This window comes from Heterodontus francisci, chromosome 20, assembly GCF_036365525.1.
Source record: "Heterodontus francisci isolate sHetFra1 chromosome 20, sHetFra1.hap1, whole genome shotgun sequence".
NCBI lineage: Eukaryota > Metazoa > Chordata > Chondrichthyes > Heterodontiformes > Heterodontidae > Heterodontus > Heterodontus francisci.
Window position 1 is genome coordinate 31,412,972 of NC_090390.1, and position 13,833 is coordinate 31,426,804.

The 13,833-nt window shown below is 41.2% G+C and overlaps 1 protein-coding gene across 10 annotated transcripts in view; it reads right to left on the reverse strand.

Moving 5' to 3' along the window:
- The window catches only part of sgms1b (sphingomyelin synthase 1b), a 184,138-nt gene that overhangs the window by 66,810 nt on the left and 103,495 nt on the right, over window positions 1-13,833 (reverse strand). Inside the window, exons 1-2 of one of the 10 annotated variants that reach the window (XM_068052512.1) lie at window positions 12,686-12,791; window positions 8,710-9,007 (exon numbers count right to left, since the gene is read on the reverse strand). The exons of 8 other annotated variants lie outside the window; for them this stretch is intronic. The gene's annotated coding sequence lies outside the window, so the exon portion shown is untranslated. Of the gene's footprint in view, window positions 1-8,709; window positions 9,008-12,685; window positions 12,792-13,833 lie in introns of those variants that run through there. One more of the 10 variants, XM_068052513.1, reaches the window with a different exon arrangement.

The following is a 13,833-nucleotide window of genomic DNA, read 5'->3' on the forward strand; positions in this document are numbered from 1 at the left end:
TTCTGCACAACCACCCTGTAAATCATCAACATGCATCATGAAGATGGCTGAATGTTATCCTTTTTGATACCAATAAAGCATTGTGGGATCTGCTTTTAGTTGAACACAACCTATTTTCAGCAAAACAGATCTCACTGAAACACACCATACCCTGCAAGCATCATTCAGGCCACAGACACATTTGTTTAGTTTCCATAGTTTTCTTTCTGCATTTGCTGCCTCTTTGGGCGGTTTCAGAAATATTTCTCTCTAAAAAGTATCACCCAGCGAAAACAAAGGTTTTATGTCGATTGATCTGCACTCCCATGAATGTGGCCCGAAGAGCTAAAAAGATTTTCAAGATTACTTTTCAAGCTGTAGGAGAGACCACTCTAAGATCTATATCAGCCAGTCACTCTTCAAAACCTCTAACAACTAGCCTCACTTTACCCTTTTAAGGCCCATCTGCAATGACTTTTTTTTTTAAAGTACAAATTCACCTATGTGACAAAGTGGTTGGCCTCTTATCTGGCACATCAGAATAAACTGCAGACTACCTGATTTTCCCAAAATAATTGCCTTATCATGATCCATGTCAAGATTCATTTGTGCCTTTTTAATAAAAGGTTTGCTCAGCAGCATAGGTATGTCATAAGAGACCACATCAATAGTTATAAAATGGCTTACTCCAGCTATTTTACACAGAATTACAACTTTCTTTAGTGACTACTATGTGCTATCATCACCAAGCCGAAAGTAATGCATTTATATTGCTTAACCTTGTGTCGATCCTCACTACTTAGTGAATCAAAGTAATATTTTAACCAATCAGTTCCACATGTTTATTGATCATAATTTGCATTTCGTGGATAAAAATCAGTCAGTTCAATCTTCATGGATGATTTTGCTTTTATCAATTCAAAACAATTTGAGTTAGATTTAAAAGTTGTTAGTGTTAGTGATTAATTGTATATATGTGACGTTGATAGGTTTGTAAAGTCAGTATTAACCTAGACTAAACGTAGGAGTAAAACATGTTGAATAAGTGCACAGTGGTGCAGTGGTTAGCACCGCAGCCTCATAACCAGCGACCCGGGTTCAATTCTGGGTACTGCCTGTGTGGAGTTTGCAAGTTCTCTGTGTCTGCGTGGGTATTCGCCGGGTGCTCCGGTTTCCTCCCACAGCCAAAGACCTGCAGGTTGGTAGGTAAATTGACCATTATAAATTGCCCCTAGTGTAGGTAGGTGGTAGGGAAATATAGGGACAGGTGGGGATGTGGTAGGAATATGGGATTAGTATAAATGGGTGGTTGATGGTCGGCACAGACTCAGTGGGCCGAAGGGCCTGTTTCAGTGCTGTATCTCTAAATAAATAAATAAAAATAACATTGAAGTGCAAGCATTATCTCGTGCTGTACAGTTAAATGAGCCTGCAATGAACACATCCATTTCGCGTCTAAAACTCCTTGAGCCCAGTATAATTTTGTTCGGGGAGTCATTATCTGCATCCGTTTCCTCAGAATTCATTTCGTCACACATCATTTCGAGAACCCTGCCTCTCCACTTCGGGTTGTTCATCGCATAATGACACTTTAAGTAACACCCAGTAACTGTTACTTGGGCATCCATAGGTACATGGGAGCAAGAGTAGAGCATTCAGCCTGTTAAACCTGCTCTGCAATTAGATCATGGCTGCTTATCTACCTCAACGCCACTTTCCTACACTACCCCTGTATCGCTTGATGTCAGTAGTATCCAGATATCCATCGATTTCTGCGTGGAACATGTTCAATAATTAAGCTTCCACAACCCTCTCTGGTAGAGGATTCCAAAGATACACCACCCTCTAAGTGAGTAAATTCCTCCTCATCTCAGTCTTAAGTGGCCTTATTCTGAGACTATGTCCCCTGGTTCTAGACTCACCAGCCGGGGGAAACATCCTATCTACATCCACCCCATCATACTTTAAGAATTTTGTACGTTTCAATGAGATCACCTCTCATTCTTTGGAACTCTTCAGAATACAGGCCCAGTTTCCTCATACCCTCCTCACAAGACAATCCTGCCATCCCAGGGATTAGTCTGTTGAATCTACGTTGCACTCTCTCTATGGCAAGTATATCCTTCCTTAAATGAAGAGACCAACACTGTACACAATACTTCAGGTGCTGTCTCATCAAGGCTCTATACAATTGCAGCAAGACTTCTTCACTTATACTCAAAACCCCTTGCGATGAAGGCCAACATACCATTTGAGTTCCTAATTGTTTGCTGCACCTCCATGTTAGTTTTTAGTGACTCATAAACAAGGACACCCAGGTCCCTTTGAACATCAACACTTCCCAATCTCACATTTAGGAAATACTCTCTTTATACATTCCAATTCCATCTGCCATTTTCTTGCTCAGATAACCCATTCAAAGTAAATGTGTTATGACTACCGTGCTAATGAAGCCATTTTAGGTCATTCAATCACTTAGAGAAAGCCATCATCTTGGGTCCATGCTGTTCAAACCTCTGGCTCCAGATGGTTCTTTTGAATATGAAAAGGTGTTTCAGATGCAAATTGCTGGGGCCATCTTGGCTGCTAGTTTTTGTTTTTGAAGAAGTTACCTGCAAGATTTTCTCCATTAAAAATCTAATGCAAGTTTCCAACCGATGAAATTAATATTTCCCATTTGGCTTATAGTGTTTTCTTGACATTTTATACAGCTTAATTGCCCCATGACCATGGCTGAGTCAATAATTTTGTCAAATGTCTGTGGTGCAACATGTCTGTGCCTACCCCTGCTATTATTTCAGTTCCAATTTTGTCTTCTGCTGTAATCGCCAGATCTGCTGAAGGTGCTTGCATCCTCATTCTGCCTGTCTTTAACCCTTCCATTACAATTACGCCTGCGTCCAGTATCTGGACTGTTTCAAAATCTGGCAATCATCAAATCTTCTGTTCTTTGTGGCACTGCGGAATGACCCATTTGTTTCATGAAAGATGAAGGAAATGACTGTTTCCCCAGGAATGTTTCCAAGGCAGCAAGAATCTGATCCAACAGGGTTTTCCTCTCAGAACCGAATACCAATTAGAACCAGGACTCTGTCCACGAGACACACCTTAACACAATTCAGCAATTTAAATGCTAGTCCTGATCCAGGGATCCCCAAATTAAATTTCATCAATTATTAACAGAGCTATACATTACAAGCATACAGCTCCTAATCCTGTGTTTATTATAAGGAGCTCAAGCAAATGCCTGGTTAATGCCAACCACCTGGATACAAATACAATTTATATACAATTAACAGTCATCTTTTCTCCTGTAAAATGCTAACATTCATTGAATTTTGTTTCAAGAGACAACAACAATTTCGCCATTTGAAGTGGGGTGTTCTTTATCAGAATGAATTTACAAGATCAAGGTTCACCAAGCACATAATAGGATGCTGCTGCAAGTAATGTCAAAAGATGGCTTTGCTGACAGTTCTTTTCCCTAAACAACAACCAGCTTGCCAAGCAGTTTTCACAAGAGCCCCTTCAAACTGATGCAATTTTGGCAAATATTTCATTTTTTACTCAACATTCATGAGCCAGAATAGTATATTTGTAAAAAAAAAATCAACCCTTTACAAACTCACTACGACTGGAAGTCCGCATTGTAAACTGCAAAAGATGTTCAGTTCTTGCACGAACATAAGGAATAGGAGCAGGAGTAGGCCAAACAGCTCCTGCTTCCCCCGGCCCCCATCCACCACTACTCAATACAATCATAGCTGATCTTCGACTCAGCTACATCTTCCCACATTACCCCCCTACCCCTTGATTCCCTTAATATCCAAAAATCTGTCAATCTCTGAACTTGAACATATTTACAATTTGAGCATTCACAGCTCTCTGGAGTGAAGAATTCTAACGGTTCACAACCCTTTGAATGAAGAAATTTATCAAATGGATAACTGTGGGCAGCACAGTGGCGCAGTGGTTAGCACCGCAGCCTCACAGCTCCAGCGACCCAGGTTCAATTCTAGGTACTGCCTGTGCAGAGTTTGCAAGTTCTCCCTGTGACTGCATGGGTTTTCGCTGGGTGCCCCGGTTTCCTCCCAAGCCAAAGACTTGCAGGTTGATAGGTAAATTGGCCATTATAAATTGCCCCTAGTATAGGTAGGTGGTGTGGGGATGTGGTAGGAATATGGGGTTAATGTAGGATTAGTATAAATGGGTGGTTGTTGGTCGGCACAGACTCGGTGGGCCGAAGGGCCTGTTTCAGTGCTGCATCTCTTAATAAAAATAAATAAATAAACTACTTATTCAGAGACTGTGACGCCTAGTGCTGGATTCCACAACCAGGGGAAAAATCCTCCCAGCATTTACCCTGTCATGCCCCTTAAGAATTTTATATGTTTCAATGAAATCGCCTCTCATTCAACTAAACTTTTGGGAACATCAGCCTAGATTACTCAATCTCTCCTCAAAGGACAATCCCCTTATCCTAGGAATCAGTCTCACATCTGACACTGAAGAGTGCCTGCAGAGTCTCATCGACAGGTTTGCGGCTGCCTGCAATGAACTTGGCCTAACCATCAGCCTCAAGAAAACGAACATCATGGGACAGGACGTCAGAAATGCTCCATCCATCAATATTGGCGACCACGCTCTGGAAGTGGTTCAAGAGTTCACCTACCTAGGCTCAACTATCACCAGTAATCTGTCTCTAGATGCAGAAATCAACAAGCGCATGGGTAAGGCTTCCACTGCTATGTCCAGACTGGCCAAGAGAGTGTGGGAAAATGGCGCACTGACACGGAACACAAAAGTCCGAGTGTATCAAGCCTGTGTCCTCAGTACCTTGCTCTATGGCAGCGAGGCCTGGACAATGTATGTCAGCCAAGAGCGACGTCTCAATTCATTCCATCTTCGCTGCCTCCGGAGAATACTTGGCATCAGGTGGCAGGACCGTATCTCCAACACAGATGTCCTCGAGGCGGCCAACATCCTCAGCTTGTACACACTACTGAGTCAGCGGCACTTGAGATGGCTTGGCCATGTGAGCCGCATGGAAAATGGCAGGATCCCCAAAGACACATTGTATAGCGAGCTCGCCACTGGTATCAGACCCACCGGCCGTCCATGTCTCCGCTTTAAAGACGTCTGCAAACGCGACATGAAATCCTGTGACATTGATCACAAGTCGTGGGAGTCAGTTGCCAGTGTTCGCCAGAGCTGGCGGGCAGCCATAAAGACAGGGCTAAAGTGTGGCGAGTCGAAGAGACTTAGTAGTTGGCAGGAAAAAAGACAGAGGCGCAAGGGGAGAGCCAACTGTGCAACAGCCCCGACAAACAAATTTCTCTGCAGCACCTGTGAAAGAGCCTGTCACTCTAGAATTGGCCTTTATAGCCACTCCAGGCGCTGCTTCACAAACCACTGACCACCTCCAGGCGTGTATCCATTGTCTCTCGAGATAAGGAGGCCCAAAAGAAAAAAAGAAGTCTATTGAACTGTTGTTGCACTTACTCTTCGGCAAATATACTCTTCCTTGGGTAAGGAGACCAAAACTGTGCCCAGTACTCCAAGTGCGGTCTTACATTTGCAATAAGACTTCTTCACTCCTATACTATCTCTTTGTAATAAAGGCAAACATACAATTTGCTTTCCAAATGGTTTTCTGTTAACTTTCAGTGATTTGTTTATAAGGACACCCAGACCCGTCTGAATACCAACATTTCCCAGTCTCTCATCTTTTAAAAAAATATTCTGCTTTTCCATTCATCCTACCAAAGTGGATAACTTCACATTTCTTCACATTACATTCTATCTGCCACTTGCCCAATCATATTTTGACTTCCTAACTTCAATGTTTCATCCCTAATACTAGATTCTAGCATTTTCCCTATTGTTGAAGTCCAGTTAATTGGCCTATCCTTCCCTGTTTTTCTCTCCCTCCCTTGAACAATAGGGTTATGTTTGCTACCTTTCAAGCCATGGAATTGTTCTAGAATCTAGGAAATTCTGAAAGATCAAAACCAATGCCTTCACTCTTTCTGTAGCCACCTCTTTCAAAACCCTGGGGCGTACACCATCAGGTCCAGGGGATTTGGGACTTTTAGTCCCATTAATTTGTCCAATACTATCTCTTTACTAATACCCTTAAGTTCCTCATTTTCACTGGACCCTTGGTTCCCCATTACTTCCAGAATGTTTTTCTGCACCTTCCAGCAAGAAGACAGATACAAAGTCTTTATTTAATGCCTCGGTCATTCCCTTATTCCCCACTATAATTTCTTCTGTCTCTTCCTCTAAGTGACCCATGTAAACACTAACTAATCTCTTCCTTTTTACTTACCTAAAGAATATGTTTTTGTGTCTCTTGCTAGTTTACTCTCATCCTATTTTCTTGTTCTTTTATCAGCTTCTTAGTCATCCTTTACTGAATTTTAAAAAGCCTCCCAATCCCAGGCTTACTACTCTTTTCAGCAATATTGTAAGCCTCTTCAATTTAACCCAAGACTATTTTTAAATTCTCTTTTTAGTCATGGTTGGATCACTTTTCCTGTGGGGCTTTTATTCCTTAAGCAAAGGTATAAAGGCTGCAAATTATTAATTAATTCTTTAAATATTTGCTGCTGCCTATCAACAGTCATATTGTTTAATCTAGTTTCCTTATCTACTTTAGCCAACCGGCCCCCTCATACCTATGTAGTTTGCTTTCTTCAGATTTAAGATCCTAGTTTAGGGCTTAACTAAATCGCTCTCAAACTCAATATAAAATGTCAACATGTTATGATCACTCTTCCCTATTGGTTCCTTAATGCAAGGTTATTAATTTATCTTGTCTTGTTGCACAAAAATAGATCTAAAATAGCTTGTTCCTTGACATACTGATCTAGAAAACTATCCTGAATGCATTTCATGAACTCTTCCTCCACACTATTGCTGCAAATTTAGTTTGCCCAGTCTACAAGATGATTGAAGTGCTCCATTATTACTGTATTACCCTTGTTACATGGACCTCTAATTTCCTGATTTATACGCTCACCGACACTACAAGTACTGTTAAGGTATATTAAAGACTCCACTGTTGTTTTCTGGCACTTGTTATTTCTTAGCACTACCCAAACTGATTACATATCTCAATCTCCTAAGCTAAGATCCGCTCTCTGTATTGTCTTTGTCAGGCACCCATCCTTCTTTTCCATCTCTTCTAAACGTTGAATATACTGGAATACATAATTCCCAACCTTGGTCACTCTACAATCGCATCTCCATATTGGCTATTAGATCAAAGCTATTCATTTCTATCTGTGCTACGAATTTCATCTGTTTTTCTGCAAATGCTTTGTGCACTCAAAATTATCGTGTCTTTAGCTTTAATTTTTTTCTATTATTCCCTGATGTCACCATAGTAACTAATGCCCCATTACCTTTATTAAGCACCCTGTCACTTGCTTACCCATTCGGTTGATTTTTACCCAAATCACTACTCTGCTCTACATTCGACATTTCTCATATTGTTTTTGAATTTATCCTTTCTGGAATCCTCCCATCATCCAACACAATATTTTAAGCCCTATCGACTGCCCTAGTTATTCGATTCACCAGGGCACTGATCAAACCCAACCCAATGGCTCCATCTTTCCCCAGTATTGGTGCCAGTGTCCCATGAATTGAAATCCTTGCTTCTCACACCACTCTTTCACAGCCACACACTTAACTCGCTGATCTGTTTATCCTGGTACCAATTTGCATGCAGTTTAGATAACAATCTAGAGATTACCACCGGCGAGGTTCTGCATTTTAATTTCGACCCTAGCTCAAGTTCTCGCAGCAAAACTTCATTCCTTATTCTATGTTGCTAGCTCCTACAAGGACCACAACAACTGGATCCTTCCCCTCCAAGATCTTCTGCAGCTCAAGGTGATGTTCTTAACACTGGCATTGGTAGACAATACACCCTTCGGAACTCCTAGCTGCAGCGGCAGAGAATAGTACCTATCCCCCTGACTATACTGTCCCCTACCACAATCACATTCCTTTTCACTCCCACCACTTGAATGGTTTCCTGTACCATGATGCCACAAACAATTTGCTCATCCACCCTGCAGACTTTGCCTCAAAATTAAGGCAGAGTATCCTGAAAAACCTTATGTATAAAGTTAGATAAATGTGTAAATGCAAAACTGTGAACAGCCCAGAAATTAGGTCTGGCAATCTCAGTGGGCAATTTCATAGAGTTATAGGACATGCCTCTGTATGCTATTTCAACAGAGGTGTTAACCTTACAGAACAAGGGGTCACACGTTTAAAACTGAGATGCGAAGGAATTTCTTTTCTCAGAGGGTGGTGAATCTCTGGAATTCTCTACCTCAGATAGTTGTGGAGGTTAGGTCACTACATGTATTTAAGAAGGAGGTAGATAGATTTTTGAAATCTCGGGGAGTCGGGGTTTATGTGGAGCAGGTCCGGGACAGATCAACCATGATCTTATTGCATGGCGGGGCAGGCTTGAGGGGTTGAATGACCTACTACTGCTCCTATTTCCTATGTTATGTTCCTAACCCATACCTTGCATTACAGTAAAGAATATACAAACATATCGAAGTGTACATTCATCATCACCAACAGTAATTTCTGGGCCAAGATCTCTGGTTTTGACATGACTTAAAAGCAGACAAATGCAATAAAAAGTTTAAATTCACCATTTAAGGAAATTAAAAATTTGATTAAAAGCAAATTACAACTTACTTTGTTTTAGCATCACATTGTATGTAGGGAAAGATGCAGTTCCTAGGATGCAAGTTACAAGATTGTGTACCACTCTCAAGACTCAAAATAGGTTTGTTCCTGCAGCGATTTAGCATAGCAATCCACACAAAAGTTTCAGCTGATGTTAAGATGATGAAACTGTTTCTTTCAAAACCATACTGACTTCAAAACTTTGCGGTTTTGGCAGAATCAGTCTTTAGACAGGATGCTTGCAGATATCTGTCAATGTTTCCTTTTTCGGTAGAAAATTGTGATCCAATGTTGTTTGCACAATATTCTTCTCATATACAAGTCAGAGAGTGTTGGTCGAAAGGAGCAAAGAATTCTATTTAAGCCAATATAATGAATCTTAACAGGTGCAGCATAATCCAGCAATATAACATCACAGTTGACATAAGAAAAAGGCTCCACAACTAACTGCATGTATATTTTGCGGCTTGCAAACATATCTGAAGCCAAAATTTTCTCAAATTTTCTGAAAAGAATATCTGTTTATTTGGAGCCAGGGGATGAAAGGGGGCTGAGAAACCATGATCAAGGCTACATAAATTTAAGTTGCACCAGTTAGAGCTTCCAAGTATGCATACAACCACCAAAATTAAATAAGCACTTTGAAAAACAGCAGTATTGTCAAAACACCACCACTACTGCATCTTTATAACACCCTGCATTTATATAGCACCTTTGATGTCATAAAACATCCCAAGGCACTTTATTTATTTAGAGATACAGCACTGAAACAGGCCTTTCGGCCCACCGAGTCTGTGCCGACCATCAAACACCCATTTATACTAATCCTGCACTAATCCCATATTCCTACCACATCCCCACGTGTCCCTATATTCCCCTACCACCTACCTATACTAGGGGCAATTTATAATGGCCAATTTACCTATCAGCCTGCAAGTCTTTGGTGGTGGGAGGAAACCGGAGTACCCAGCGAAATCCCACGCAGACACAGGGAGAACTTGCAAACTCCACACAGGCAGTACCCAGAATTGAACCCGGATCGCTGGAGCTGTGAGGCTGCGGTGCTAACCACTGCGCCACCCTTCACAGAAGTGTTATAAAAACAAATATGACACCGAGCCCCATAAGGAGCTATTAAGGCAGATAACAAAAAGCTTGGTCAAAGAAGTAGATTTAAAGAGCATCGTTAAAAAGGAAAGAGGTAGAGAGGTTTAGGGAGGGAATTCCAGAGCTTATGGCCCAAGCAGCTGAAGACATGGCACCAATGACAGTGATTAAGATCAGGATGCTCAAAAGGCCAGAATTAAAGGACCGGGGATACCTCGGAGAGTTGTGGCCTGGAGGAGATTACAGAGATAGGGAAGGATGAGGTCACGGAGGGATCAGTAAACAAGGACGAGAATTTTAAAATCAAGGTGTTGCTCAAATCGAGAGCCACTGTTGGTCAGCGAACACAGGGGTGATGAGTGAACGGAACTTGCTGCAAATTAGGATATGGGCAGCAGAGTTTTGGATGATGTCAAGTTTATGGGGGTGGGGTGGGGGAGAATGGGTAGAAACCAGGAAGGTGGCCAGGAGAGCATTGGAATAGTCAAGGCTGGAGGTAACAAAGGCATGGATGAAGGTTTCAGCAATAGTTGAGCCGAGGTCCAGGCAGAGTCAGGCAACGTTATGGAAGTGGACAAAGGCAGTCTTAGTAATAGCGAAGATATGCGGTTGGAAGCTCTTCTCGAATGCAAATATGACACAAAGTTGCGAACAGACTCAGACAACTGTCCAGCAGAGCGTCAGTTGGCTATAGTGCGGAGTTTATGGCAGGGACCAAAGACAATGGCTTCAATCTTGCCAATATTTAGTTGAAAGAAATTTCTGCTCATCCAGTAATGGATGTCGGACAAGCAGTCTGACAATTTCGAGACAGTGGAGGGGATTGAGAGAGGTGATAGTGAGGCACAGCTGAGTGCTGTCAACATACACGTGGAAACTGATGTGTTTTCGGATGAGGTTGTCAAGATGAGAAATAGTAGACTGCCAAGAACAGATCATTGGGGTACATCTGAGGTAATAGTGCAATGGGGGAAGAGAAGCCACTGCTGTGATTCACTAGTTATGACCAGATAGCGAAGAACGGAACTGGACAAGTGCAGCCCTACCCAGCTGGACGTTGAGGGGCACTGGAGGAGCATGGTGTGGACAAGTTGAGAAAGACAAGGAGGGATAGTTTAACCTTTGTCACAGTTACGTAGGATGTCAATCTGTGGCTATGTTAAGATCAGGCTTCGGTACTGTGCCTGGGTGGAAACCTGATTGGAGGGATCCAAACACAGAGTTCTGGAAAAGATGGGTACGGATTTGGGAGGTGACAACACATCCAAGGATTTGAGAGGAAAGGGAGGTTGGAGATGGGGCAGTAGTTGGCAAGGAACCAAGGATTTTGTTTTGAGGAGAGGGGAGTGGTACCTGAGGAAAGAGAACTGTTAACAATGTCAGCTAATATGGGAGCCAGGAAGGGAAATTCAGTGGCCAGCAGTTTAGTGGGAACAGGTTCAAGAGAGCAGGAGGTGGATCACATGGACAAGATGAGCTCAGAGAGGGAGACAGGATGGAAACTAGAGAACGATTCATGTTCAGGGGAAAATTTTAAATAATCATAAAAAATAAAAACTCAAGTTCCCTTAGTTCACTGTAACCAACTTTCAACAAATGCATCACTATTCAAATAGCACCTATAAAATTAATATCAAAATGTTCAGGAAATCCTTCTCATTTGTTTACGGGGATACAACAATGTACTGGCAAAATGCATGAGAGCACAACACTGCTTCACTAATAAAAATAATTGCTCTTCTCTCTGTCCAAGCAAACAAAACACAAGATAATGGACATTTAAAAGTTCAAGATCAGTGTCCTGTTCTATTGAGCTACAGGAAAAGCCACAGTATTCAAAAATGAGTAGGAGGTAGTCATGTAAACAAAAGTTCTGAGTATATATGGTGAGCTTCATTATTTCCCTTTAATTGGAGCAGTCAGGATTTCAGCCAATTCGTACCCCTGACCAAAGAAGCTGTAAAGGGCTACTGCATGATACTCATTTTGCAGGGCATTTAACCCATTAATTCTCATGACTTAAGTATCTGTTGATTCTCTCATTTCTTGGTTTTACCATCTGTGTGTTCCTCAGCTTGTTTATCTTTTAGACTTCAGTTCTGCATGAAGGGTACAAACTCAAAATGTTAACTTATTTTATACCCATGGTGACTGGCCTTTGCTGCATGAGCTGCATTTTGTTACTTTTACATTCGATACTTACAGCATTTACAGTGTTTTTTTTCCTTTAATAACACCAATTTTCAGTTTCCAAACCACTTACTCAATTTAAGACAGGAAATCAGTCTTAATTCTCCTTTAATGCTACAAATGCAAAACTCGTTTCAAACCGTAGAATGCAAGTTATTAAAATTGTTCCAATTTTCAAGTTTGGTTTTCCCACTGTGGTTTGATGTCTTTGCACAGCTATTGTGACTTTAAATGCTTTACTAACATTTATGCAATACATGTGCTACCAGTATTTGAGATGCATCAAGATTTGATTCCTCTCAGTGAATGGCCCAAATCTATGTTACATTCTAACAGATATAGCTGAACTATACATTTTCCATCTGTTTTATCATGCTCTCCCTCAATCCACCCTCAAAAACCTACTGAAAAATCAAACGCTTTGATAATGTCTGATCACCTCCCCAACACCCCTCCAACCACTGTAGGCTACCCATTCTCACCACTTTGAAGTGTGTTGAAATGTTTATTCCATGTTAAAGGTGCTGTAGAAATGCAAGTTGTAGCTGTCTGGCTGCTTTAAACAGAGTAAACCTGAAACCAAAAAATCTCAGTTTTCACAGTATTAAGTCGGAATCAGAGTTGTTAAACAATCTCAAGTCAAAAGGAATTTTTAAAAAATTAAGTCAGTAAAAAGGAAAAAGCTTACAAACTGAAGATCACTTTTCTTTTGGCTTCCAATTCATGTCACGCATTAGCAATTCACATCAACAAAGCAAAACATGCCCTTCTAACTGAGAAGTATGTCAGGGGAAATAAAGCACAGCTGAACCAGTACAGTGACTAATGTGAGCTAGAACTATTTCCACTCGAGGCAGTGAAGTAATCTTGCTCAAAAGGCAGCAAGATGTACCAGACAGGATAATTAAAACTGGGTGTGTCGCATTAAGTTATTTCATGGAATGTGCAATGCACTTGCTCTGGGTTCATACACCCAAACCTGTATCTAACTGCCGAATGGTAACATTTTCTTCAGTGGATTGGCACAATTGGTAATATTTTCCACATTTAAAATACATTTTCCTGTTAAAGGTAGTAATATTTATGGTCATCTAGCCACACTGTCAATCAATACAGTAAAAGTCTTTTTACACTTCTGCTGCATCTTGGTTAAAATGTTAAGCTAAAAACAGATGGAACCAGTGGCCATCAGGGTTGTAAACAGGATATTGGTAAAGCATAATGACAAATATAGTTCAATAAAAAGACTTGTATTTACATTGCGCCCTTCACAACCTCAGGACGTCCCAAAACACTTTACAGCCAATCAAGTATTTCCTGAAGTGTGGCCACTGTTGTAACAGTCAATGTTGTGTACCACCAACCTGATTCTACATTCAACACCTTTTCAAAAATATTGAGCAACTTAAAAAAACTTAACTTCTCCTTCTAGCCTGTCCCTCCCAAAACAAACGTAACAGAAGCACCTGGAACTTCAGGCATTGGTGCTGGTATGAGACCCGAGCTATTTTTAGGTGTACAGCCCAGCCACACACTTCAAAATTGCAATTAGCATGCTATATCAGTCATAGAATCCCCGAGTTGCATATTACAAGCAACCTCCTGCTTAAAAGCAGTAGATGCGCCACACACTCATCTCAGGATCTTACCCAGAGTACTTGTGTAAACTGAGCAGTAAGTGACCAAATAACATTTTCAGACTGTTAGCATCCCATTTACATCAGACAGAAGTTAAAAATAACCCTTAAGTGACTTGGCTAGTCAAACGTCCTTTCTGCACTCCTTGGTTTCTCACATTATGCCACGTATAATATTGCAACGCCCAAAGTTATGCTT